Source organism: Lepidochelys kempii, chromosome 2 (genome assembly GCF_965140265.1).
Source record: "Lepidochelys kempii isolate rLepKem1 chromosome 2, rLepKem1.hap2, whole genome shotgun sequence".
Lineage (NCBI taxonomy): Eukaryota > Metazoa > Chordata > Testudines > Cheloniidae > Lepidochelys > Lepidochelys kempii.
The window spans coordinates 50378201-50390583 of record NC_133257.1 but is presented as its reverse complement, the minus strand read 5'-3'; the positions used below and the strand labels follow the sequence as shown (position 1 = coordinate 50390583).

The 12383-nt window shown below is 39.9% G+C and overlaps 1 protein-coding gene across 16 annotated transcripts in view; it reads left to right on the top strand.

Moving 5' to 3' along the window:
- RALYL (RALY RNA binding protein like) overlaps positions 1 to 12383 on the top strand; it is a 612319-nt gene that overhangs the window by 109929 nt on the left and 490007 nt on the right. Inside the window, exon 1 of one of the 16 annotated variants that reach the window (XM_073330688.1) lies at positions 8558 to 8713. The exons of the other annotated variants lie outside the window; for them this stretch is intronic. The gene's annotated coding sequence lies outside the window, so the exon portion shown is untranslated. Of the gene's footprint in view, positions 1 to 8557; positions 8714 to 12383 lie in introns of those variants that run through there. 16 annotated transcript variants of the gene reach the window in all.

Sequence of the window (12383 nt, the reverse complement as noted above, 5' to 3'; positions counted from 1 at the left end):
TCACCAAAAGAAGTTGGTCAATAAAAGATATTACCTCACTCACATTGTTGTTGTAATATCCTGGGACCAACACAACTACCACACTGACAAAAGGGTAATATTCTTATTTAGGGATATGCCGGATATGAAAGTTTTTATAATAAAGATGCCAAATATTGTATATTCAGATACATTTAAATGACTACTTATTTATATTATGATAGCATCAAAAATGTGCAAAAGTATATCTAAACATATTGGAAGACTAAGTCCCTGAAATGGATAATTTATTCAGCCTTCAGAGTGAGAGAACCTACAGAAGATTATTCATCCATATAGTTTTCATTATATCTTGGTGCACAATAGATTGTTATTCTTTTTGCCCATATGATACATGTCTAGAATAACACTGAGGTTGTTTTATAACTTTTCAGTACATTGAACGAAAGAAAAGTATGACAGCAGAAAGCATCTGATAAATTAAATTTGACATGTTTCTTATCTATATAAAATGGATTCTGAACAGCTGGTAATTGTGAATATTTTAGCAGTCATTTTTTATGTAGAATATTGCTTCTGTGCTCAACACTAATGAGATGTGAGTTGTACTTCATCAAATTGACAGTTACTTTTTCTGATGAGCACATGGTACATTTTTCAGAGTACTTGTTAATGGATACACTTACCTGTAAAGACAAGAACAATTTCTTAGTTTCAGTACCCAACAGTAACAAGGGCTTTGAATTGAGAAACTGAGCACACAAATAAAAGGGTAAACAAAGAAACAAATTGGAAACATATATTCAACATTAACAATGAATACAAACTTTGAACAGATATGTACAACTGGAGTATAAAAAGCCCTCAAAGAAAAATTGAAAAGCACCTTTGCACCCATTCAAAATAACTTAGAAAGAAAAGTCCTCACTATTCACCTTTGATTAATGACTGAGACTTATTATAAACTTGTTTGTGACACTATTTATTTTATAATTTTCTTATCCTTTTTGTCATTGAAAAATTAGACCCTGATCATGACTAAGACTAACTGTAGGCTCATGAGTACTTTCATTGCCTCAAAGTGACTACTCCAAGGCAGCTACAAAAGTGGTTGGGGCCTTTGATTGCAATTTCCCCTTGCACATTTTTTTCTGTTGTCCAACGTGTCACCTACAATATAAATGTGATGTATTGAGTATGAGGTTGTTTGGTAGTTCATAGGCCTTGAGGTGCTTGTACGCATCTTTGACCCTTTGGGCACTTTGAAACCTCAAGCTGTAGTCACAGGCATATGAGCTGGAGCAAGCATTTGACCTCTGTGACAAAGTTCCTCCTCTGCCTTGGTGGGTCATGTGCTTATTGGCGGATTTGCTCGCCTCAGAGGTTCACAGCAGCCCTCAGTTTGGCCACTTTCATGGCTCAAATCTGCCATTCACTCAGTTAACCTCATCACTGGCCAGCATGGGGAAAAGGAAGAAGAACAATCCCCGCAGTTTCTGCTGATCCACCTAGTGGATCGGGGAACAGGCCAGAGACCTTCCCCTCTGGTGGAACCCACAGTCCAGGTCAACTCCTCTGGTATCAAGTAGGGAGTTGGGGGGATGGAGGGATAGGGGGAACCCGGGCCTGCCCTCTACTCCAGGTTCAACCGAGGGCCCTGTGGATTGCAGCTGTCTACAGTGGCTCCTGTAACAGCTGCATGACACCTACAACTCCCTGGGCTACTTCCCCATGGCCTCCTCCCAACACCTTCTTTATTCTCACCACAGGACCTTCCTCCTGATGTCTGATAATGCTTGTACTTTTCAGTCTTCCAGAAGTATGTCTTCTCACTCTCCGCTTCTTGTGCCTCTTGCTCCCAGCTCCTCGCACGCACACCACAAACTGAAATGAGCTCCTTTTTAAACCCCAGGTGCTCTGATTAGTCTGCCTGTTTTAATTGATTCTAGCAGCTTCTTGATTGGCTGCAGGTGTTCTAATCAGCCTGTTTGCCTTAATTGTTTCCAGAAAGTTCCTGATTGTTCGAGAACCTTCCCTGTTACCTTACTCAGGGAAAAGGGGCCTACTTAACCTGGGGCTAATATATCTGCCTTCTGTCACTCTTCTGTAGCCATCTGGCCTGACCCTGTCACACCTCCCAGAAGCCTGCTTTATGAACCTTCTTCAGGGGCAGCAGACATGAGACCCCGAGGAGCAGGAAAGCCCTACTGTGGGTGTATCTACAGTTGCCAAGAATTGCTACTAAAGGGAAGGTGTATGAACTTTCCCTTTCCAGCTGTCTGAAACTGGAAAGGTTTCAGAGGGTTAGTCCTAGGGCTAGCCAAAAAACAGTAATGCCATTCTGCAGAAAAACTGAGGTTTTGAAATGTTCCTTTCTGATGCAGAAACAAAATCAGAACTATAATTGATTTTTTGAGGGAAAAAATACATATTTTTTTTCAGATCCTCAGTAATGCAGATAAATAAGTGTTATTTTCACCAGGATCAGTTATTTTGTCTCACTTTAGCAAGCAAATATATTATTCAAACCTGATAGTAATATATCTGTATGTATGAAAAGTAGTGTTTGTCCTCGCTCATTTTTTTTCAAGAACAATAAAATGCAGGATTGTCTATGACGAATGACTGGAAAAAGGCTAATGTAGTGCCAATCTTTAAAAAAGGGAAGAAGGAGGATCCTGGGAACTACAGGCCAGTCAGCCTCACTTCAGTCCCTGGAAAAATCATGGAGCAGGTCCTCAAAGAATCAATCCTGAAGCACTTGAATGAGAAGAAAGTGATCAGGAACAGCCAGCATGGATTCACCAAGGGAAGGTCATGCCTGACTAATCTAATCGCCTTTTATGATGAGATTACTGGTTCTGTGGATGAAGGGAAAGCAGTGGATGTATTGTTTCTTGACTTTAGCAAAGCTTTTGACACGGTCTCCCACAGTATTCTTGTCAGCAAGTTAAGAAAGTATGGGCTGGATGAATGCACTACAAGGTGGGTAGAAAGCTGGCTAGATTGTCGGGCTCAACGGGTAGTGATCAATGGCTCCATGTCTAGTTGGCAGCCGGTATCAAGTGGAGTACCCCAAGGGTCGGTCCTGGGGCCGGTTTTGTTCAATATCTTCATAAATGATCTGGAGGATGGTGTGGATTGCACTCTCAGCAAATTTGCGGATGATACTAAACTGGGAGGAGTGGTAGATACGCTGGAGGGCAGGGATAGGATACAGAAAGACCTAGACAAATTGGAGGATTGGGCCAAAAGAAATCTGATGAGGTTCAATAAGGATAAGTGCAGGGTCCTGCACTTAGGACGGAAGAACCCAATGCACAGCTACAGACTAGGGACCGAATGGCTAGGCAGCAGTTCTGCGGAAAAGGACCTAGGGGTGACAGTGGACGAGAAGCTGGATATGAGTCAGCAGTGTGCCCTTGTTGCCAAGAAGGCCAATGGCATTTTGGGATGTATAAGTAGGGGCATAGCGAGCAGATCGAGGGACGTGATTGTTCCCCTCTATTCGACATTGGTGAGGCCTCATCTGGAGTACTGTGTCCAGTTTTGGGCCCCACACTTCAAGAAGGATGTGGATAAATTGGAGAGAGTCCAGCGAAGGGCAACAAAAATGATTAGGGGACTGGAACACATGAGTTATGAGGAGAGGCTGAGGGAGCTGGGATTGTTTAGCCTGCAGAAGAGAAGAATGAGGGGGGATTTGATAGCTGCTTTCAACTACCTGAAAGGGGGTTCCAAAGAGGATGGCTCTAGACTGTTCTCAATGGTAGCAGATGACAGAACGAGGAGTAATGGTCTCAAGTTGCAGTGGGGGAGGTTTAGATTGGATATTAGGAAAAACTTTTTCACTAAGAGGGTGGTGAAACACTGGAATGCGTTACCTAGGGAGGTGGTAGAATCTCCTTCCTTAGAGGTTTTTAAGGTCAGGCTTGACAAAGCCCTGGCTGGGATGATTTAACTGGGAATTGGTCCTGCTTCGAGCAGGGGGTTGGACTAGATGACCTTCTGGGGTCCCTTCCAACCCTGATATTCTATGATTCTATGAATCCGCAGAAATTCTAAAATAAAATACAGGATAATGTTTGAATAATAAGAGAGTTCAATAACCCAGCTGTAAGATGAACATAGCTCCTTATTTTCTATTTGCAAATTTTTGTCTCCATCTTTTTGAAAAACTAGATTGCCTTAATGGGAGTGGAGCATAATTGTAGTTGGCTTTAGGGAGAGACTTTGCCCTGTTCTAAATGTCTGTGCAAGTGGGAGGTGGACGGTGTATGTGGAACAGGGCCACTGCACAAAACACAGGCACCTTTCAATATGTCCTAAATTAATCAGCATAGTTAGAGCCAAGGCAAGTTACAATGCCACCACATGAGGCCCTGACTTAAGTCCATCATTGTTGTCTAACATTGATTGACTCTACGACTTTTACAAGTGTTGATGAATGCAAGTAATTGTTTGTTTATGCCTCAAATTAAGGTCTTATCTACACTGGCAAGTTTCTGCACAGGAAAGCAGCTTTCTGCGTTGTAACTCCCGAGGTGTACACGATGCCAGGCCACTTTGTGTGCAGGAACTCCTGAGTTACAGCATTGCAAAAAACCCATCTCAACTAGAGTCGTAAGCCTTATAGGGCAGAGGCTCCAATTCTGTACTGGCAGTGTAAACACATTACAGCACAGAAAGCAATCAGTTGGCCTCTGGAAGTATTCCATAATCGCTCAAGTGCCGCTCTGCTCATTGTTTTGAACTCGGCTGGCTGCCCTGAAGGCTTGAGCCCCTCCCCTTTCAAAGCTCCATTTCTGACAGCTCTTGTGTGCTATGCTGATCTGCTCCGGGACACAAAGCAAACCATTAATCTGGAATGCTCATGCTGTTGAACACAGAAGCGGGGTGTGTGTGTCTGTGTGTGTGTGTGTGTGTGTGTGTGTGTGTGTGTGTGAGAGAGAGAGAGAGATTGCTGTCCAGAGAGCTGGAGAGGGAGGCAGGGGCTGATGTTGGGGTTTCCCCCTCACCCTGCCTCAGGACTGGTTGCTTCCTGTTGCTGTCTGGACTTACAAGACAGCATGCTGACACACACTCTGTCCCCCAACATACACACACACTCCCTGTCACACACTCTGCCATCCCCCACTTCATTGGAAAAGCAGCTCACCATGTAGGAGGATGCCCATGGAACAATGGGATTGGGAAACCTGCATCATGTGGTGCTGTGCCTGCCCCATGAAGCATTGCAAACCCTTCCCGAAGCACCCTGCGGCCAGTTGCACAGTGGGATAGCTACCACAATGCACTGCTCTCTTTGCTGTTCAAGAGCTGCTAATGTGGATGCGCTCCACAATCACAAGGAGCACAGTGTGGATACACAACAGCAGTTTAATTCCAGTGCTTTAATAAAAGTGGTATCACTTGTTGCACAGAAACTTGCCAGTGTAGACATGCCCTATGACACAGGAAATTCCTGAATATCAGTCTCAGAAAGGTTAATTGGGCAAAAAGTAAAGCTGTAAAGCTTTAAATAGAAGAGGCAGTACAAATTGGGACTATAAGTATTTGATCCTACTGATAGTTGATTTAGAACTGTCAGCATCAGCATTCCTAAAACAACTCTCACAAGTCTTCCTTGGATTAAAATAAGATTGGAAATTTGCTTATAAAATGGTTAAAAATCTGGCATTTTAATCTTTCATATTATAATAAAATAATCTTTCCATTTGGGAACCTGTGAAGTTGATGCTAATTAATAAATTAGAGATTGTACAAAGGAAAACTGTTAGGCTTGTTATAAATAGGCATTCTGAAATTGAACCTATTAAAACAATTATGATGGACTTGAACTGGTTTCCCTGGAGCTTATGTAGACAGATCTGTAGGTTCAAATTTTTTTCTCTTTCTTTCTTTCTGATAATAACTTAATTGGAATTGATAAACTAAATATATTACTGAACCATCATGCTTCTGAGACAGTGTCAGACTAAAAAAAATTACTGTTCAGTTGTTTTACTGATGGCTTAGTGAATTCTTTTCTTTATCTAAACTATTAAATGGAATACATTAACATCTAATTGTGCTAATTATTTTAATAATTTAGGGTGAAATTCATAAAGGAAACAATTTAGCAAGGAATGTAAGCACATTCATGACTTTAAGCCTTTGTTTAGTCCCCTTGATTTCAGTGGGATTATTCAGCCGTTTAAAGTTAAACACATACTTATGTGCTTTGCTGAACTGTCATCTTAGGTTTCTGTAGCTGTGGAAGGGCCACTGTGCAGCTGAAGAGTTCTACTGTTTGGGTGGAGGTGAGCAGTTATGAAGTGGCCATGCAGGGGAAAATCCAAATCCCTTGAGAGCTAAGGAAGTTCCTTGCTCGTACACCAGTGTGAGAACAAAGCACATTCTGGCCCCTCGTGAATAACTGTGATGCATTGTGTTTTCACCCTCTTATGAAACCTGTATAACATAGGTTTATGAACATGTTTTAAATAATCTGAAAATTGTGCTTTCCTGAGGAGTGCCTGCAACTCATGTGGAGAATGGGTGCATGCAGTTTCCAGTCTCAGTCAAAGAGAAGGCATCTAATCTAACCCACCTAACACTCTTACCCCTACAGAAGTCTTGCCTACATCTCCATGTCCAAATCAAAGCCAACAACCCACTGGCAGTAGCATGTGAACTGGTGGGAGGGAGGCCACCAAAAGCATCCTGTCCTTTCCAAAAGACACTTCTGTTCTGTTGTGTTTGGTCTGAATAAAATCCCAGCAGGTCGCTGAGAGCACTTCATGTCCAAAGCAGACTAGTTGAACAGAGCTCATGTCCACCCAGAGGAATGGTCCCATCAGACAGATATTTAGGGGATTGACAGTCAGTCACTTTGTTACACAATTACAGACAAAGTACAACACCAGATGAATAAGTAGTGCAGACAATTCCCAGGCACTGAATGTGTTCAGAAGTAGCAGAGCCAGGAGGGCTGGTTTCTGAGTCTTTAGTGTGCACCCATGATTTCAAGATTTCTCTGCATCCACAATGGCTAGAAACTTACCTTAAAAAAAGAACAGATTATCCTTCAATTTGCTGACCATAAGAGCTGGGGTTTTAAGAAGAACACCAAATGTCATTAAAGTCCCAATAAAATTACAAGAGTTGTCAACACTACATAATTCAGGAATAGTTTTATTTTATAACATTGGTGTATGGCCCACAATGGTTAAGTGTTTTGTCTTTCGCTTCATCACTCCTGTTAACTTTGCAACTGAGCTGTACCATCACATTTAACTTCTGCACAAACAAGGAAGTGATGATAAACCCACTGATTTCACTTCAACTAGCAAAACAAAGAAACAATTAATATTCTAAGGAAAGGTCAAAATTAGTTAGAGAGAAATATTTCCAAAGAGTGTATTACAAACTATATGAATTAAAAGAAGACTGACTACATTGATTAAAACTAACTGATAGGGCTTGTGACCAGGTACATGGATGGGCCACACTAAGAATGCCACACTCAGGGCAGACTGCAAGTAATAAGTAAGATAATCCCCAAAACTGCTGGTTTATTCTATCATTATATTTACCAAGCCAGTAACAAAGAGCTTCTGTACTACCACACTGGTTAACAAGAAGCCAAACACTCTCTCCTATTGGCACTTGGCTTCCATCTAGACAACAAAGTCTACTATAGTGAGGGGTTACTGAAAACCTGATTCACCATATGTGAGGTTCTCCAATCCCAAAAGACAGGACAATTATCCCCAGGTCTATGAATCTCAGATCTTACCCAAATATCATGCTGTCAGCCAATCCTTAATAAATAAATCTAAAATTTATTGTTAAAAGGATCAAAGTATGTTAACTTAATTTTATGTATGCAGAGAAGATTTCTTCTGGTTCCTTGCATACAGTCATAACATTGCATACATTCATATTTAATTAAGGGCTTTATCAGTAAGTGGGTCTTTCTTTAAAATTTATCTCTTGTTAGGGGTATTTTGCTGTATGCAGAGGACAAAGGGTTCTGTTTCCCTACATGCATTGTTTATAATTGTGTTCAGTTTCTGTAATTGTCTAGCTTTTTTACAAACATAAATCAGTGACATTTGAAGCCATTTATGTGTATTGAAAGATGTGGTATTTCAAAGTACATAGAAGACTAGCTTTTTTAATATGCTTAGTGAACATCATAGAAAATGTGAACTGTTTAGTTGGGAAATGGTATCAGTTCTTGAGAGAGACTGTGTGAACCCAATCCTGCCAGGGTTTCTGTAGCTGTAAGTATTTGGCATCTTGCAGAACCAAACTCCACATGAACACCTAATATAATTCCCAGAGATGTTACTTAAAGTCCCTCATTCAATGTTAAATCACCCTTTTATCTTATCTCCTCCTGTGTTTCTTTAAGTTTAAAGAGCGAATCAGATCAAATTTCAGAGCCATACATAGAGAAAAATAATAATAAAAACTGTAAACCAAACAATGCCCTCGTATTATATGTTCTGTCCTCTTGATATGCAGAAGTGAAACACGAATCCTAGAGTTTGACAGAAATAATAATTTGAGATGTTTATATTTTATCAAGGAACCTCTTCATCTGGAAATCTCATCAAAGAAATCAGCAATGGCATTCCCATTCTAAATGTACTAAATCTGAAATTTATGGGTCCAAGAAGATGCAATGATTATACAATAAATAAATAAACAAAACAAGAAAGACTCAGTAACTTTAATAAAATCAGTAAGTATGATAAATATGGAACTACTCATCCTTAAAGAGTTATAGGAAGGTTGGAATCAGAATCTGCCATATCCTTATATGTAGGTTGCTTGCTCCAATCCAGCCATCATTCTGCTGATGTACTCCCCCAAAAATATTACACCAGGATATTTTTCAGATATTTTTGCAGGGACAATTTTTGGACACCAGTTCAGTTTTAGGCTAGATTGGATATTTTTCAAATGGGGTCATGTGTTGAGAGGGTAGCTAGAACTGAAATACAGTTCCTTTATTTTCCCATTTACCATTTTTATATCACTTCTTTAAAAATGAAAAATCACTATGTTGTTTTTGCCTCCAGTTTCTTGAATTAATTCCTGCTTGTTTTCTCTATGGAAAAGTAGATTCTCCTCAGGGTTTTCCTACCAAATGGTCTACTGCTACTGCACTGAACGGCTATCCAAGAGACCTGTTTTTGTGGCAAGCATAAAATGCAGGTCTAGACACACATTTCTTAGACACAGAAAAACTATCTACTTTCTAATTGCAATATTTTCACCACCCATTAGCTTAAAAGACAGGGTTCCTGCCCTCTTTACTGGTTGGCAGAGCTACGATTATAATACTGTGAGCGTGAGAGAATGTGGTTTATGTTTTAGACTTTGTCTTTAATTATAGAGTTCTCTTTTCTTCAGAATTGTCTGAGGAATATGATACGTGATTATCATTTGCTGTTATAGGCTTCTAATTTTATCCCCATCTCCATCACACTCTATTCACCACTACCTCTTATGCCTCCAAATTATTCATTTGTGAGACTAGCTGGCCTAATTTTCGATCCATGCCAGCAATTGTTGTTTGTGAGAGAACAGATTTTTTACTAAGGTCCTCCAGGAATAATACTGTAGTGTGTGTTAGACAAAAATCTTGCAATGACAGATAAACCTTTGCCTTGCCTTTCAGTGGGTAAAGATGCTGGCCTTGGAGCTTTTGGAGTATTGTCTCTTAACTGAAAAAATATATGCTGATGCCATTTATTTTTCTTCTTTTTCCATAGTAAAACTTCAAAATGTCATGATCCTGACCTCATAGAGTTTAAATAATGAAAGTAATTAAAGAGGAGGTGTGGTTCAGTGTACTTTGTTCCTGAGGTTATACCAGCACCTCCATCACCCCAACTTTTAAAAGAAAAATGGCTTTTTCCACATAGCAGAATAAAATATGTTAAAGCTTAGCAGTTTGCTGGTTGTAAATTTCAAACAGGACAGGAATATACTCTGTTTCCCCAAGTTACCAGGCACCCTCCTGTTTCTGCCAATTTATGTGAGTCTTACTGGGGGCAAAGATGAAAAACATCTAGAAGGAACGCTGGAAGGAATATTCAGAAGCATATTCATGTGTCAGGGTTGGTCTCCATGTTGAAAACAGGTTTCAGAGTAGCAGCCGTGTTAGTCTCTATTCACAAAAAGAAAAGGAGTACTTGTGGCACCTTCATCAGATGAAGTGAGCTGTAGCTCACGAAAGCTTATGCTCAAATAAATTGGTTAGTCTCTAAGGTGCCACAAGTACTCCTTTTCTTCATGTTGAAAACAATGTTCAAAACCAGAAATACTTGAAAAACTTCAGTGTGCCATAACAGAATGCTAGAATTCAGAGGAGGATAGTCAACATTGTATGAGGCTGGTGTTGTGAGTGTAAAGCTGTGGCTTTTCTAGTAGGAGCGGAACACTTTTAGGAGTGTATTGATAAAGCAAAGACATACGCAAGCTTATCATTTTTGAAGCACATTTTTTGTTTAAACCATATGCTCCAATTTCTATTTACGTAGCAATACGTGCCCTATGCTAACAAACATTTTAAATTTTGTGATAGCACATATGCACTTGCATGTATAACACATTGTGTTTTCATTACGTTTGGAACATCCACATCCTACAGCTGTAAAGAGAAATTCCAAACTTTAATTGCAGTCCTAGTGCTTTGACTACCCAGAGAAGAACCATTTTATTCCTTGTGCCTAATTACTTTGCATTAATGAGAAATGATTAAAGGCCAGATCCAAAGTCCATTGAAGTAAATTGAAAGTCTCCCATAGACTTTGATGTGCTTCAGATTAGGTCCTAAAAGATCAGCCATAGCATACTTTATGGAAGATGATTGAAGAATGATGTGAATTGTGCACACAGTTAGTCAGTCCAGACTGAAGTTTTCTAGTTTTGTTTACACCAGCATTCTTCTCTACCCCCTCCCCTCTTCACCCACTTGTTTGTTTCATTCACCTGTTATGTCCAAGTCTTTTTTTTTTAGACTATCAGCTTTTGGAGGCAGGGAATGGTATTTACTATACATTTGTGCACTATCTAACACAATGCTGTCCCAACCTGATTAAAGCCTCTAGGTGCTACTGCAATATAAATAAGAATTAATGTAACTGTGCTTGAAAAATGCCATTATCCCTTTTTGACCTGAGCAACTAGTCAAAGTTTGGGGCGCTTGGGATGTTCCAGTTAGGAGTAGAAATTGATGATGATTTGGTATGTTCTCTGATGCAGTCTTGTGACCCAGGCTCCTTCAGGGTCACACTGGGCTTACAGGCTGTGGCGTGGCTTTTCTGCCTGCCTCTGAGTCTGTCTCTGTGCTACCCATGCACGTAATGATACTCAGTAAACGTCCCTCTGCTCAACCAGGTCTAAAACTCCTGGGTGGGTTTGCATGATCCTTTTGTCTTAAATTGGGTGGTGATTAATTTATCCTTAAAGTTATGTTAATGGAAAAGGTGCCTTCAAGCCCATCAACCTCACTGTGGTTTTAACTTGGCCAACAACAAGATTTCACTCAGCACGCAACAAGATAGATGTAAATTTACTTATGAAATAAGTGTCTGAAAAAGTATAAATATAGTTATAGGGCTACTTTGTAGCTCCTCTTTCAAGAAGATTCAGTGAAATCTTGTGCGGGTATAGATAACTGTTTTTTGGGGGGTGAAGGCTGTATGCTCCCCTCCCCTAAAATAGAGATTGCATTAATAACTAAAGGAAATACTGAGTTTGGAACAGAAGCTCATTTATCTCACTTTATAAAGAGTGGACAAATTTAATTATGGTACAAAACTACTCCTTGAAATGATATTGAACAGCTGTTTTATTTTTTAACTCTGCTCCTGCTCCCCAAGTAAAGAAGTTGTCTGTGTTCCTGCTTTGTGATAGATGCAGAGGTTTCCTTTGAATTGATAGCTAATAACCTTGAGCTCCTCTATGAAAACAATTCAGCGAGCCATTTACAGGGACACTCAGGTTTAATACATTAGAGTAAATTCTTCAGCTGAATTGTGCAGGAAACTGAAGATTATCTGTCTTGGAGATCTGAACAGAATTTTACTTTTAATAGTCTGTCCTGCTTCCATTAAAATTAATGGGAGCAGGAGCAGAGCCAGTGTCTTGTCAAGCACTTATGTCCCTGGTGGGTTTTGTATCAATAAAATTAGTATTGACTTCATCATTATTAGTATTATCATTCTAGTTTAAGGAAGTAAATTAGAGTAAATGATGAAGAATAAGGTGGAAACTGGATATTTGTGTTCATGAATGTTATCTCACAGCCTTCTCATAGGAGGAACATTTTGGTACCAGGTATAATGTCATGGATTGTATTTGCATCATCATCCTAAAATGGTGATGTTCAAGACCATAGG